Below are 17,069 nucleotides of genomic sequence, written 5' to 3'. Positions count from 1 at the left end.
GAGAGTTTGGTGAAAGAAATATAATGAGGTGCCATTTTAATCCTGAGTTCAAATGTAACTTGTTTTTGTTTTTTATTTATTTTAATAAAAACAATCCCACAACATTTATTATCATTTTGAAATAACATAAGGGTAATCAAAACAACATGAACAAATGTTTTAGAACTATACTCCCAACAAAGTACACAGAAAAAAACTGTATTGCCTTCTCAACAATTTCTAACTTCATTGATCATTACTAGTTGGAGACACTTTGTAGCAGAGTAATATTATCTCCTTTTAGCATGATCTGACCCAGTTGTTTTCTTTTAGAATGAATCTCTTCTATATCATCAAATACAGGTTCATATACTCAGCAAAACCAATGTTACAGCCCTCTAGCTGCATATTCACTTGCTTACAGAGCCACACCTGAATCTGGGATCTATTTTGTAAGTTTCTGAAGATGAAATTGATGAGCGCCACATTCTGCACTTTCTGGCCATAGCCACGGTATGCCATGGCGGAATCTCACAAAGACCACACTGACTCACACTCTACCTCAGGAAGCCAGTAACTCATTTTTAAATTATTTCATGGGTACAAGTCTTCTCCTTGAGAAGGGAAAAGCCTTGAGGCATTGTTCATGGGCTCATTTGTATCTAGCATGTTAGGGATTAAAAAATCCTTCAGGCTTGAATTACATTCTGAAAAATTAGCATTTAATTTACTGAAAAGTATTCCCCTAATGATTGAACTTTATAGTAAACCAAATAAGAGTTAACAGAATCAAGTCATTTTAAAAGTAGATTTTAATATGACTTTTATTTTAATAAAATCAGTGGAAAAAAACTCTCCAAATTTATTTTTTCCATTCATTGTTCCCAAAACAACATTCAAGAAAGAGTATAAAAAGCTTTAAAGTTACATTTAAAAACTTGAGGGAAGATACTTAAGGTGATTTCTTTTTATTCCTCATGAGGAAATTTTAAAGCCTCATTTTTAAGAATATAGTTGAAGATAGCTTTGACCTCTATTTTATTTTTCCTGGAAGAACTCAAGAGAGATAACTCATTATACACTATAATTTTAAGCATTTCCCTAAGTGTGCCTGAAATTCTATACAATTTATTAAGTAATCTATGTGAGTTAACAGGTGGATCAAATAATGAAAGAGGATAACAAGAACAGAATTGTCATGGGAATGCCATACACACTCTCACTTTCAGGACTGCGGTAAGGGTCCCAAAGTGTCAAATTTGCACAGGGAGCTCCCCACAACATGCCTTGTTCTCCCTCCCTCCTTTTCCTCAGTGATAGGAGAAGGTTTCTGGGGCACTAAGATAATGACGCAAAGAGGAAAAACAAGGTGAGGGAAGTAAAAGCTGCTTCCAATCTTTGGGAAAGTAGACGACGTTTTCTAAGAAGGTAAGAATTACCCAAGTGGTAAATGAAAGAAGAAAGGTGCACTGGACTTGGGCTCCTCAATTATGGTTCGCAAAGATAATGGTTTATGACAGTTTGTGGCTGGTGTTGCTAAGCCTATTTCCTGAGAAAGGTGTTTCAGGTTCTACATTTTAAGGGGCTATAAAAGAAAGGAACAAAATCACCTTTTCAATTGTTAAAGAGTTGTAGTCACTAGGAGGGGAAAACAAACAAAATCCCTCCTCCTAAATTGTGAGGCTCATGATGACAGCAGAGGGCACCAGATGACAGTGCTGAGGAATGCTGGGAAAGGGAAGTCAGTGTGGGTCACGTGGGTTCCACAGAGACTAGAGAGGGCAGAATTTTGTAAAACCTCAGGGAAAACTCAGTTCCTGTAATATTTCATTTGTTTCCATGGCTGGCATGGCCTAAAGAAGCATAATTTTTTAAAGTAAAATTATTGTATGTAAGATTTAATTTATGAAGGACAATATTGTCTTCTTCTATCCCATACAAAGAAATTATTCTTGGCTGTAAACAGTAATAGATTAAATAAGTGGACTAATTTTGGATAAAAGGCATGGTCTGACTTCCCTCTGAACTTGACAGTGTAAATAGCATTCCTTCCTTTATTTATTCATCAAATACTTAAAGAATGACTACAATGTGGTCATGTTCAGTAAGGCAAGAAGTTGTTATAAATAGTAATATTAGTGTAAATGCTGTAGCTTACTGTTTATTTTAACAATATAAATCATATCAGATTCAAAGGTCTTGCTGTGATAGCTCTTCCAGTGGGAAAGGGTAGCATTATGCCGAGCGCCCTAGGAATTGGTAGGGCTGTGTGCTACCTGAGTATAGCAGTTCACAAAAAAACAAGAGTTGAGAATCAACGCTGTATGGGAATATATTGAAGAACAAATTTTCTTGTCCTTGGGATTTTATAGTCACTTTAAATCAAGGACTGTCCTAGAAAGGGGTAATTACATAAAAGAGATATAACTACAGCTCAGTAGAATGCCAGAATGAAAGATTAATTTCATCCAGGAGGGATTAGGAAATTCTTCATGAAAGTGGGAAAAGATGGACATGATTACATGATGTATGACTTTAAAGGGTAAGGCAGCTCCTTAATTATTAAATACTACATTCTTAAAACATTTATTGAGTACCTAGGTGCTGGAGATACAGAGATAAACAGAATAAAATCCATGCCCTTGAGTATTTTAGCCAGGCTCAAGGAAGCAAAAACGATTCCATAGAATAAATACAGTGTTCTAGCACAATTTCATGCTAAAGCAGAGATGATATAGGGCCTCAGAGGTATAAACAGGAAGAATTCTTTAGTGTTGCCTGGGAGGGCATAGGTTAATTATGATACAGTCATGCATGAACTGAGATTTTGTTTATTTATTATTCACTCATTCAACTAACATATATTAGGAGCCTACTATGTTCACAGTACTTGCCCTCAAGGGATTAATAGTCAAATGATGGACCAGACATGTAATTAGGCAAGTACAATGACAGATTTAATGAAATACAAAATACATAGCGTTATTAAAGACAAGGTGGTCAAATGGAGGTGAGAGGTTGAGGAAAGGCTTCATAGGGGAGGTGAGTTTTGATAGGTATGGAGGTATTTGTTAGGCAGATTGTGATGGGGAGTATCAAGGACTCAGGGAGTTTCAGACAATGACAACAATGGAAGTAAAGGCGTAATGGCCTATTTATAGCATGGTGTGTGCACAGAACTGAAAGAAATTTAATATGACTAGAGCTTTGGATAAGAAAGATGAGGCAAGCAATTACTTGGACAGGGACCAGTTCATAGAGAGCTTTGAATCCAGACTTAAAGACTTTGCATTTTACTCTGCAGATCAATAATTTTCAAACTGGATTCTGCTATGTCCTTGAGTTTCAAAGAAGTACCTCAGGAAGATAAAGGGCATGCCTAAAGGGCAGATTTTAGGGGTCCATGAATGCCAGGCTATACAGTTTTAAACATTGATCTTTAGATAATGTAAAGTCTTTGAACACTTTTAAGGAAGGAATAGGTTAAGAACTATGTTTTTGGATAATCCATCCACAATACCATACCAGAAATCTGAAAGTCATACCAGTTGTTCCATTCTCCTAATTCATAACTAAGCAGTTACTAAATCCTATTCATTCTTCCTCTTATCTTTCAAATCCATCCTTTCCTCTCCTTCCCTACTGGGATTGCCAGTGGTCATATCACTTAGTGCACCATTTTGAAATTTACGAGTTAAGTATCTATGTTTTACATTAGAGTACAAGTCCCTGGAAAGCTGATGTGGAAGGTCCTGAAGGACTGTCATTGAGACTTTAAGACTCATTGCTAAGTGTTGTTCAGTTATGCATTCTCACACCATCAGTTTTTCCTTTTCTACTGAATTGTTCCCATCAGCATGCAAACATGCTGTATTTTTCCCCATCCTCCCAAAATCTACCCTTGTCTCCATATCCCCCATTTGCTACTGTTCCCTTCACAGCACAACTCAAAAATATCTCTGCTCTCCTTCACAGCAAAACTAAAAAGGAATTCTATAGAACCACTTCCTCTATTTCTTCACTTAAAATTTTTCATAAACTCGCTCCATTCTGACTTTTATCTCTGTCACTCCACTTCAAAGTCACCTGTCAAAGTTATCAAATCCCATACTCAACTCTTCATCCTCATCTATCTTGAGCTTTTAATAGCATTAGATAGAGTTGATAATAGTGTCTTGAAATAGTTGCTAATACTTTAAGTTTCCTCCTCCATTAGAGGATATTCCTTTTCAGGATCCTTTGCTGGCTCCTCTTCCTTTTGCAGATCTCAGTCCTGGAATCTCATCCTTTGGGATGTCTCAGTCCTGGAATCTCTTCCTTTTGCTGTCTCCATTCATTTCCTGAGGGATCGCCATCGTATGTGCTGATGATTTTGAAACTTACATTTAGAGTAGGGACCTCCTCCCTGAAGTTCATTCCTGTGGCCAACTACCTACTTAATATGCTCATTTGGATTTCTGTTAAGCATCTCAAACTTAACCATGGTCAAATCAGAATTTTTGTCCCTCATCCTCCTTTCTTTCCCCCAATTTATTTTTCATAAAGTCTTTAGCATTTCAGTCTACAGCACCCTTGTTGATCTAATTGTATGGGCCAAAATCTAAGTCTTTAATTCCTCTTTTTTTTTCTTTGAGATAGGTTGCCCTCTAATTTTTCTATTTTTGTAGGGGGTGGGAGGTCTCACTCTTACTCAGGCTCACATGTCTCATCCAACCAGTGGCAAATCCTCTTGGTACTAACTTCAAAATCTCTATGTCAAATGGGAATGCTTCTCACTATTTTCACTGCTACCACCCTAGTGTAAGCTACTATTAGCACTTATCTGGTCAACTACAATAGTCTCTAAATTAGTTTTTTTGCTTATATTCTTGCCTCCTTGAACTCTTTTCCACACAGCTATCTAGAGAGACCTTTTAAGTTTATAATTTATATCATGTCACTCTCTTGTTCAAAAGTCTTCCCAAAATATTTGATCACACTTTTAAAAATATCCAAAGTTTTTAACATAGCTTACCGGTATGATCTGGCCATAGGCATTCTAATTGCAAACGCTTCTATTCTCCTTATACACAGTGCTCTGGACATATCCACCTTCTTGCTATTTCTCCAATAGGCCATTTTTATAGGCTCAAAGCCTTCATACTTGCTATTCCTTCTGTCTGGAATGCTTGTATCCTAAATATTTCAGTGGCTCCTTCCTTTGCATAAATCTTCCTTTGTATAATTCTCAAATGCTACATTCTCAGAAAGACTTTTTGACAACCTGTATGAAATGCCTATCTAACCCTCCTCCACCCCCTTTCATCTCTGTATTCATTTACTCTGCTTTTTCTTAATAGCACTTCTCACTAACACGACATTGTATTATACGTTTGTCTGTTTATGGCTTGGCTCTTTCACTAGAATGTGAATGTTACCGAAAGTTCAGACAAGTGGTTTAAGGAAAAGGAAAGTTTATTAATTTGGAAGCAAATGAGGAGGATGGCAAACTCTTCTCTTAAAGAACCATCATCCCCCATCCCTCAGTCCCCTCATCCCCCCACCCCATAATTCTGTTGAACCGTCTCTCATGGTTTCAGATACTAGAAAAGAAAAAACAAAGAACGTTCCTCTTCCCCTCTGATTACTGACTTCAGGTAGAAATGCAGGTTTTAATTCCGCAATATAGGTAAGGGATTTTAAAGAGACAACTCATAAAACATTTTGCTCTTTTTCAGATCCTTCTGTTACATGACAAAGTCTCTTTCCTTTACCTAACTCTAGCCATGCTTGCTCTTCCGAGTCCAACTAGCCTGTCCTTGGGAATGTCCTCAAGAGCCCAGTTTTAGAAAGAATTCTGCTAAGCCAATTTAGCCAGAATTCCCCACCATCGATAACTGATCACCCTTGATATCTAACAAAATTTCTAATTCCTCCCCCTCCCCAAAGTAATATCTGATTCAGCAAGAATCTTGTTAGTTCAGTTTAGCAAAGAATTACCCCCCCTCCTAGTAATTTTCCATCCATCAACACCCCTCCCCTTGGCTATAACTCCCTGCTTTTCTTTGTCCTATTTGGAGTTGAGCCCAATCTCTCTCTCCTACTGCAACCCTTCATTGCGGTAGTCCCTATGCCTATCACAATAGTCCTGAATAAAGTCTGCCTTACTGTCTTTAATAAGTGTTATGAATAGTTTTTTCTTTAACAAATGTTAACATTATGAGTGGTAAACAAGACAGGCTATACTATCTGTCTTGTTCATTACTATACCCCCAGTGCCTAGTATAGTACTGTGCACTCAGTAAGTAGGCATTTGATATTTCTTTGTTCAGTGAATGCATGTACTTAGAATAAAGGAATGATATATTCAGAGAACCTGGGAAATTTTAATTGGTGGAATAACTTGTTTTATAAGAATTTTAAAGCATTTCAATATATTTAAAACTGAGGGTGAAAAGTTTATTAATGACTACTTAAAAACCTATTAACACGACTTAATTTCACAGCATTGAAATCTCAAAGTTAAAAGTCCTTAAAGGGCACCTAGTCTAAGCCTAAATTCCAATTACGAAAAGAAATTCAATTTTCTGGCTATTTTTTCTTGAAGGGAGAATTATTTTATTATTTATAGAGCATTTAGAACTTTTGAAATTACCTAATTTATCTTCAGTTTGCATTAATCACGTCAAAGTTTGTAGTTAACGTTCACAGGATTGAGCCAACAGCCAAAGCATTAATGCCCACTTGAGGTCATTAAACTTGTATTATAAAAGGCTTTAAATAATATGTATACTGTATAGTTTTGTCAAGGGTTGTTTTAATTCCAGAGGACAGTCATAACAGAGATGATAATCAATTCAAGGTGACATTGGTATCTCCTTACTCAAATCTCACCAGTTTAAAAGTATTCAGTATAGAGAGTCACTGAATCCATGCCAGGGAGGAAATAATTGATTTAACTGATCTAAAAGTGTGTTTGAGCTGTTTTTCAGCTCTGTCAACACACACATGAAAGCAAGATTCTAAAAGTGCCGTCAGATCCATAATGTTTATATAGCAAAGCAAACAACCTTTGTTATTCCAATTAATGCATCTGCTCATGAAGTCTGATCCAAAATGTTTTATTTTTTCTCAGCTACACTGAAAATTATAATGTTGACTCATATTGAAGCAATTTAGAAATGTACTCAGCCACAAAATGAAAGTGGATCATGTTAAGTATAATATTTGTTACTCAGGCACCTGCTAAAAATAACATCTCAAAGTTATATATTAATATATTTCCTTTAAAAGGTTTTAAACATTGTCATATATATGGTATCTACTTATCTGTCTAAACGAGATTGGTCCAGGTAATATTATTCTCTCAACCTACAAACCAATGATAATAAATGTCAGCAGGTAAAATATGTATTGGGAAAACAATGTGGTAAGATCAATTTGTTGAGATAAACCTTGGACTGTGGCCTACAATCCTTTACAGTAATTTCTGTATCGTTTTCCTTTGATAATTTCATTATAAAATGGGGAGTGGGATTTGGGAGTTGAATGTCCTAACAACTGAAAAGCACTTTAAATATAATCTAATTTAAACACCATTAGTCTTACCAATGAGAAGTGAAATGATCTGTTTAATGACACATTGTAAGTGGCTAAGCTGAGACATGAACTTGGGATTTTTGATTCTAAATACTGTGTTTTCTCTGCTACCTCTTATGATCATGAATAATAATTGAGCTAAATCCAACAAGATTTGGGATATTCAACAGGTAAAATGATCTAATGTTTCCACAAATAAATAATATTTTTAAAAAGGAGGGGGAGAAGAAAGAACTATAGATTAAAAGAGACATATCAATAAAATGCTAAATGTGACTTTTAAAAATCTTGATTAGAATAAACCAAATGTAAAAGTACATTCTTGAGACAACCAAATGAAATTGACCACAGAGCGGGTACTCCGTAATGGTAAGGAATTATGTTAATTTTGTTAGGTATGATAGTAGTCGTATGGTTATGCCAAAAAAAAGCCCTTATATGTCAGAACTATATACTGAAGTATTTACCAGTGAAATAACCTATCTGGTTATTTGCTTTAAAATACTCCAGAAAACAAACAAATTAAAGTGCAAGAGCTAGATTGGCAAATGTTGATAATCATAGAGGCTAAGGTTATTCATACTACTTTACTTTTTATTTGTTTTATTTTATTTTTTTGAGAGACGGGGTCCCACTCTTGCCCAGGCTGGTCTTGAACCCCTGAGCTCAAGCAATCCTCCCACCTCAGCCTCCCAAAGTGCTAGGATTACAGGGGTGAGCCACCATGCCCAGCCCATATACTACTTTACTTTTATGTATGACATTTTTTTATAAACATTTTTTAAAAAGTAATTATTGAGTTTGTACTTCAAATAACACACCATCAGCACACTTCATCCATCATTGAAGGGTCCAACTTTCATTTTATTTTAAATTGGAGAATAATAACAGAAACCCTGTATCATGAATCTATAACGTTTAAAGGTTCTGATGTATACCTAACTCCAACCTCACTAATGACTGCTGCACTGAAATGTAAAATTATGCTTTGTATTCAATATGTGTATACATAAAATGAAACTGCTCTCTCCCCTGTATTCTTGTTCCTTGATTCTCTAGCTTAGTAACCCTATTAAAAATTTCAATTCAGCAAATATTTCTGGAATGATATACCAGGTTCCATTAGGCCCCAGGAATAGCAGGTGGTATGAACATGATTTTTGTATGTATATATAAAATAAGAAAATACCTATATGTACCTATGTATATGCATATATATCATATATGATAATAGAACTGATAAATGCCATATTAGCTATATGAAAAATGTATGCTAGGAACCGTAAATTTAATTAACTTAAATTTGATTGATTTTTCATGTATAAAGAAAGACAGAATTTTTTCTCTATAAAAGGTAATATTTTTACTTACAAAATATGAAGAGATAATCAAAGCATATACAGCCAAAAAATGTAGAAAAGTATTATAGAGGTATGCTTGATAATTAATTTATTTAAAAATTGTTATTTTTCTGGATTTGGGGATGTTTGTGGTATTTGTCTGCTTTTAAAAATTTGTTGTTAGTTTTGTCTTTCATTTCAAATGACTCACTTTCACACCTAATTTGTATTTGTTTCCTTAAAGAGTTCCCCCACTTTGTATAAACTTCAGGTGCCACATAACCTGAATCCACTTGAATGCCTCTAATTTGTTAGTCACTGTTCTGGGAGCTAAGGATACATCAGTGAACAAGAGATAGAGAGAGAAAGCTTTCTTTTGTGAAGTGTATATTCTAGTTGGAAGAGGGAGGCAAACAGAAACATAATAAGCAAGTAAGTTAAATAGTATGTTAGAAGCTTAGTGCTATGAGAAAAAGTTGAAGAGGGTCGGGGGGTGGAGAGTGCAGTCTAGGGAAAGATGAAACTGCAATTTTAAATAGGGGGAGTCAAGGTAGGTCTCACCAAGAAGGTGACTCTGAGCAAACACTTGAAGATTGTTGATAATATCAATGGAATCTAGTGCAGTATATTAGTTTAGTGATACTCTATTAATCACCTATTCAGGCCCCACTTTCGAATATTTGAGGTAAAATACCCCAAAGGTGCAGTAGTAGGAGTATAAAGTAATAACAGGTGGACCAGGGTTAACAACTGAACAGTTGCCTGAGGCACAAATCTTAGAGACTGGTAGTAAACAATACAGGGGCATGAAATCATCATTGGAAAATAATAAAATAGGAATATTGCATTTACCAGAACATCTTCAGGGGTGAGCCCTCCAAGGAGGGTAACTCTTGAGGTCTACTGTGATTAACTGTGGAGTTTTGTATCGCTGAGCAGCTCACCCTACGGAGAATATGGAACCATAGCTGAAGTGTCCAGGGCAATAGGAGGCTGGTTGCTGCCACCAAGAGTTGTCCTTCTTCCACCCTTCTCACCCACTTAGCATTCAATCTTTCCTCTAAATAAAAGTTGGCAAAACAAAAGAAAGTAGTTCAAATAGTTAACAGTTTATAGGGTATACTATTGGCCTGCTTTAGAAATAATAAAAATCTGAAAATGGGACTGAGTGTGCAAATTTTAAACTTTCTTAGAGCCCCATATGTTCTATTTATATTTCTATGTATAGGCAGCTATACGTAGGTATGCAGAATGATAAAAGGACAAGTCAGAACTGGATATGAGTTCTGAGTCTGCCACTTAGTTTTTTAGCCTTGGGCAAATCAGAAAAGGAAAAACTAAGTTCTATCATCTATAAAGTGGGAATAATAATGTTTATTTTATGACAATTAATTGAGATAATTGTTTTTAAATGAATTTAATCAACAAAGTATCATACACATGTTTGGCATAGTAAAGCTACAAGGTGGCCCACAGTAGCTATGTAGGAATCATAGTAGTTATTAAGTATATAATAATTTAACTTACAGTAATTATCAACAAATAGTTAAGACAGGGCAAAATGCTTTAAAATCTCAATTTAGTTTGTCTTCATGTAGTTTCTAGAAAGCAATCTATTTTAAAGTGAAGACTTTTCAACATTTTTTAATGGAATGTTAGAACACGAGACAGACATACATCTTATTTCTCAAAAGCAGAATAGGTATTTTCTTACTCACTTGAATACTGAAAGAGTGACCCTTAGCCAAATGAAAGTTCAGCATCAAAAATAACTGGCTATTTTCTCAAAATTGGCAGCTAGGTAGAGTGATTCCTAAGTGATACTTCTTGTCAGCAAGAAAGATGATCTCAAGAATGAACAAAAATAGCCTCTGTTCAACAGCTGTGATATCTATAATTTATAAGCTGTGATCATCTCTCATCAGATTGTCTTGATGCCTAAGCAAGAACAAAAGTTCATCATTTGTATTTTTAGTACTTCTCAGTAAACAAAGTTTTGTTACATCCTGTTCTTTCAGATCAATAAATTTCTCTTTACATATAAGCAGTGTGATGAGAATTCATATTTGAAGAATGTGACCTTGGCATGCACAGTGTTATAAGCGTTTGACTAATCCTTAATAATTTATCCTCAACGGCAAGCAATCTTTCTTTTACTGTTTTTAAAAAATTTTATTTGACAAATAAAAATTGCATACATTTATTGTGCACAGCATGTTGTTTTGAAATATGTATATACTGTGCAATGGCTAAATTGAATAATTAACATGTGTATCACCTTACATACTTATCTGTTTTGTGTGTGTGATAAGCAAATAATCTTTTAAGCACTGAAAGATGAGACAACATTAAAGAATGGGACAACATTAAAATATGGAAGGAAAGATCAGGGAGGGAAGGAAGGCAGAGATAATCACTTCATTACCAAATTCTTTGTCAGTCTTTAACACTCTGCGTGGGCGTCATGCTTCTAATTTCATCTAAACATTTTTTCACTTCTATTTTTACCACATTTATTCTATCCTTTAAGGATAAATGTCCTTATATTGCCCTTGTCCATCAGAATACCTGTCTCTGATGTACTTGACTTTCTGTGGGCACTACATTGAGTTTCCCTTTCCTTTTCTTTCAGCATTTCCCTCTTGGGCAGCGGTTCTACTACGTATTATTTCCATACTATAAATTTATATGAGCACGTGCTGAAATACACTCGAGCAAATACTGGGACTGTGATATTTTGGAAAACTTTGTGCAAATTGGTTAAAACTGAGAGCTTTTGAACAAAGGTTCTCTTCCATCGATAGGGCAAAATAATTGAGAATGACAGACTAAGTAGAGGACAACTGAAGACAGCGCAGAACTGGGTTCGCTGTGCGCTGCGACCTGCATCAAAAACCCTCAGCCGTGACTTGAGAAACTTCCTTGTGGCTCTCCTCCGACTGCCCTTTGATCAGGGCCCTTCCCGCCCCTCCACACCGCGTTTTCACCTTTACATCCCCTGGCTGCCACACTTCAGGCCTGTTTCTCTTCTTCAAAGTCCACTTCCACCTCGTTCCATCCCCTGAGATCGGGCACGTTTTCACTCGCCTCGGTTTTCCTCAGAAGGCCCCCCCGACCCCACTGCCTCGCAGCACCTGCCGCCTGGGCCCCTACTCGGACTCCACGCACCTCGCCCCCCGGTCCCGGGCCCGCCGTCGCCGCCTCGGGCTCAGCCGCAGGCGCCGCTCCCGCCCGCCCGCTCTTCCCACCTGGGCCCCGCGCCCCGCGTGGCGCCCGGGCCCGCTGCCCACTCCCCGGCCCGGGCCCGCCCCCCGCGGGTCCCGCTGCACTGTGGGTAGGCGGCGGCGGCGGCGGCGGCGCGGAGGGGCCGGCGGCGGAGCGAGGCCGCGCGCGCCGAACATGGCTGAGAAGCAGAAGCACGACGGGCGGGTGAAGATTGGACACTACGTGCTGGGGGACACGCTGGGCGTCGGCACCTTCGGCAAAGTGAAGAGTTGAGTACGCGTTCGAGCCGCCGCGCGGGGCCGCCCGGCTTGCGGGAGGCCGGGCCGGCGGCGGGCGCAGGGCCGGGCGGCAGGTGGAGCGGCCGCGGGCCGCGCGGAGCCCGGGCTCGGGCAGTGCGGCGGGCACCGCCTCTCCGCTCAGCGGCGCCGGGCGGGCACGGGCGGGGGGCGGAGGACGGGGGCGCGGGCTGGGGCCGGCTGTCCTGGGTTCCAGGTCCAGCGCCCATCTGCCTCGGCGGTGGTCGGAACAGGGCACTTCTCTCCTCTCCGGACCTCGGCGTCCTCTGCAAAACTGGGAGATGGCACTAGGTCCGTGAGGCGCCTTCCAGCTCCGCGACTGTGTGGGTGGGACTGGGGCACAGTACGCGCCACTGAGGATTGAGGTGCCCTTGGCTCCCAGGTGCCTGTTTGCTGCGTTCCCTGTGATCTCATTTACTCCCCACAGCAACTTGGTCAGCGTGTTATCCTCACCTTAAAGGTGACAAAACGGGGACCCCTAGAGGTTTAGTAAGTAACATGCCCAAGGTCACGCAGAAATTGGCAGAACCAGGATGAAGGCTAAGATGTCCTCCGATTCTGTCCTTGCTGGGAGGTCCCTGCTATCCCAGATTCTTTGATGTTCCAGGACTCCCAGTTGGTGGGACTGGCAGGGGTGGGGAACCTGTGGCCTTCTTGGTTCTTAAGTGCGGCCTTTTGACTGAATCCAAATTTTATAGAATAAACCCTTTTATTAAAAGGGGAGCAGCAGAGAAAGATGAAGCTTTTCTTCTCTCTCCTTTGGTGCTTAAAAAACAGCAATCTTGAAATCAGAAGGCTGCAGGTTCCCCACCCCTGGTAGGGGATGCTCCAGGGGCCGAGGAGGTGGGTCTTTCTGCTGGGTGTGCGAAACGCTGGAAGGCAGCTGAATTTGGTCAGGGGTTAATCAGAACGGCGAGTTCTCAAGGTTGATGTATGTGTAAAACGATTCTAGGAAGGCTTCTGGGATGAGGGAGAGAAAAAGATTCCTTGGTGTTTGTTGGAGGATTTGGCGCTGAGGAGGTCAGCACTGTTAAGGCATTTTCTGCTGGTATCTGTTTTCTTGAAGATGCAATCCCATTTTGGGTGTAAGGATGCCTTTGAAATTGTATACTTCTTACTAGAATTAAGTAACTAGTAAGAAGAGCTAGTTAAGTATTGAACTTCCTTTTTCTTTTTTGTTAATGAGTCACATGAGATTTAATTAACCTGTTTTCTCTCCAGAACTAGAGCCAGTTTATTAAACATACTTTATTTGTTGCAAATCCAGAAGTACAAGTGAAGTATTTTTTATCCAGAAGTATTTTTTTTTCCTTTTTGTTGAAGAAATGCTGGATAGGCAGTCTGGAAATTTTATTCTGGGGTCTCTATTTCCTTGTAAAATTCATATCTTAACCTCACGTCAAGGTTGTTGAATAGGAATAGACTCATTGTTCATTCCTGTGGCAAGGATCAGCTCTTGTTTTCTTCCACATATGTAACACCCATTCATTTGTTCAAAAAACACTTATTGAGCACCTACAACGTGGTAGGCACTGTTCTAGGCAATGAGGATACAGCAAGGAGCAAGACCAGACCCTTTCATGGGGCTTATATTCTGGTAGTGGAAGACAAACAATAATCAGAATATATGTAAAATGCATGTTTAGTTTTATTGAGAAAAATGAATGAGGGAAGGTAGCATAGGGAGTTTTGTGAGGTTGGCAGTTTTCATTAAGGTGGTCAGACAAGGTGATATTTTCATAAAGGCATAAAAACTTTGCAAAATTCCTTGAAGTCCTGGATTATCTTTGAAAGCCCTTATAAGTAGAGTGAATAGGCAGGTGAATATATATTATTTAGAATGAATATAGGAAGATCTAGAGATTGGATCGATGCTTGTAACGTTACTTGTCATTTAATATCATTATTGAGGACTATCGTGTTATGACATTAAACATTACTCAAGCAAACAGTGCCTTTGCCATTTGGACATGTACACTCTGAAAGTTATATAACTTAACCCCATGTCCTTTTAAATTGTGCTAAAAGTTTTTGTTTTTCTAAATTATTCTACTGTAATCTGGATGTGAATAGAATACCTATCAGATCAATGAGCCCATTGTCAAAGGACAACTTAATATCTTTTGTGTGTACTCTTGAGCTGCTTCTAGGCACTGGCTTCTTAAAATATAAACTAACAGAAGGCACTTTGATTTACAAGAAATTCTTTTCCTGGAGAACTCCTGTCCAATGAGCAGCCAATGGGAGATTTCCTAACACTACATTAGATCCTCTTTAAAGTGATACTGTCATTTCCTATAGAAGATTAGAATCAGTACAATTGTTTTTTAATAAAAATTACAGAAATTGCTACAGTCTAAAGTTACTCATTTAATTCTTCAAGGCACAAGTGAAACAAAAGCACATGCATTTTTAAAAACAGCTTTATTGAAGTGTATTTTACATATTGTAAATTCACCCATTCTAGGTGTATACTTTGATGATTTTTAGTAACTTTACCAAATGCTGCAGCCATCATTATAGATCAGTTTTAGATATTTTAGAACACCACAATAATGTCCCTCATACCCGTTTATAGTTAATCCCATTCTCACACTCAGCTCCAGGAAACCACTAATCTATTTTATGTATGTATAAATTTGCTTTTTCTAGACACTTATTATAAATGGGGTCATTCAGTGTGGAGTCTCTCATGTCTAGCTTCTTTAACTTAACAACACTTTTGAGGTTCATGTGTAACATAGCATGTGTCATTAGTTCACTCCTTTTTATTGTTGAATAATATTCCATTGTATGGATATGCCACATTTTGTCTATATATTCACCAGTTGCTGAACATAGTTTTAAGTTTCAGGATGTTACAAATAATGCCATTACAAATATTCACATACAAAAACATAAATATGTTTTTATGTATCTTGGGTAGATTCTTAGTAGTAGATTGCTGGGCCATATCATGGTTTTCTGTTTAACTTTTTGAGAAACAGCCAAAGTTTTCCAGAATGGTTGCACCATTTTACAGTCCCACCGACAATGTATGAGAGATCCCTTTCTCTGCATCTTTGCCAACATTTGTTATTGTCTGCCATCCTAGTGGGTGTGAAATGATACCTCATTGAGGCTTTAATTTTGCATTTCCCTAAGGAAGATCATCCCTAAGGGCTAATGATGTTGAACATCTTTCATGTACTTATTAGTCATTTATATATCTTTTTTGATGAAATATCTGTTTATATCTTTTGCTCACTTTTTGATTGAGCTGTTTATCATTTTACGAGTTGAGTTATAAGAATTCTTTGTAAATTCTGGGTACAAGTCCTTTATTGGATATATGTTGCAAATATTTTCTCCCAGTCTGTTGGTTGTATTTTTATTTTCTTAATAGTGTCTTTTGAAGTATAAAAGTTTTGAATTCTTATGAGCTCCAATTTATCGATTTTTTTTTTCTTTTATGGACTATGGTCTTGGTGTCATAGCTGAGAGATTTTTGCCTAGCCCAAATCTTGAAGATTTTCTCATAAATGTTTTATTATTTTAGCTCTTACATTTAATTCTAAGACCCATTTCAAGTTAATTCTTGTATACAGTGTGAGATGAGGTTCTAAGTTCAACTTTTTGCTGAATTGTGCCAGTGTCTTTTATTGATTGCAGGTACGTTTTTAATTATAGATTTTAGACTTTGTAAAATTAATTTCTACTAAAAAACAGTAGGTGATTTAATTTTATATGGCTATGAAACATGGAAATCGATTGAGGAGCATTTTACGTGCTTTTTCTCAACTATTAGGCTAATGATAGATTTGGAAAATTTAACTTTAGTTGTTGATATATTAATTTATGGACCAAAGTTAGGTATAGTAAACAAAAATTGAAAATGGCATAGTTTTCATTTAATAGCACTAGTTTCAATTTATTTTTTAAAATTATGTGTAAATTCTTCTATTTGTAATGAATAATTAAGGGCTTCTTTAAAATATTCTAAATAGAATTTTCTCTTTTATTAGTTTATGTTAGATTACTTAGGGGAGTGATTATGGAAACATATGGGCTGACAGAGTTTAAAAGTAATGCTTTTTAGCTACTTAAAATTTTTCTCTGGATTAATTGTATAGGTTCTCACTCTTCCTGGGTAGGGTAGAACTGCTCTTTGAGAGCTCTTGTAATTAGACTTGTTCAGTTCTTATCTATCTAAAGGTGATAGAAATTCTAGAAGAATAGATCTGTTGTTTGTGTCATACAAAGACTAGTTGGAGAAAAAAATTATAACAAAATACCAATTATTTATTTAAAAAGAAGTCTGCATTTTCAAGTTGGGGACTGATAAATGTGGTTTATAAAATAATTATTCTACATCAGAATTGTACACCAAGGGATACTTAGCCTCTTTCTAGCCAGCAAAATCTCACCAAGGAAATTACCTTTTCTGTTCTTCAGATAGTTACCTGAATGGCCAACAGATTCCTCTCAAGAAATGAAGTAAATATTTTACTAATTCCTCACTTATTTTGAGATAACAGGAAGGATAAGCAAATGGAAAACTTAAAAGAAATTTTTTTGACAAGGAATGTTACCTTTTATTGCAATGTAAATACCAAGTCCTAAATGATAAATGGAATTTCATACAACTGCCCTATCAATTGGTGAAACTGAG

At 37.4% G+C, this 17,069-nt stretch overlaps 2 pseudogenes; one reads left to right on the top strand and one right to left on the bottom strand.

The window, feature by feature from the left end:
• Positions 1-213: 213 nt before the first annotated feature.
• On the bottom strand, positions 214-501 carry LOC123635599 (annotated as a pseudogene).
• Positions 502-12,270: 11,769 nt separating this feature from the next.
• The window catches only part of LOC123635598, a 38,629-nt pseudogene continuing 33,830 nt past the window's right edge, over positions 12,271-17,069 (top strand).

This window comes from Lemur catta, chromosome 3 (genome assembly GCF_020740605.2).
Source record: "Lemur catta isolate mLemCat1 chromosome 3, mLemCat1.pri, whole genome shotgun sequence".
Lineage (NCBI taxonomy): Eukaryota > Metazoa > Chordata > Mammalia > Primates > Lemuridae > Lemur > Lemur catta.
The sequence above is the reverse complement of the archived record's forward strand: the minus strand, read 5'-3'. Positions and strand labels throughout refer to the sequence as shown.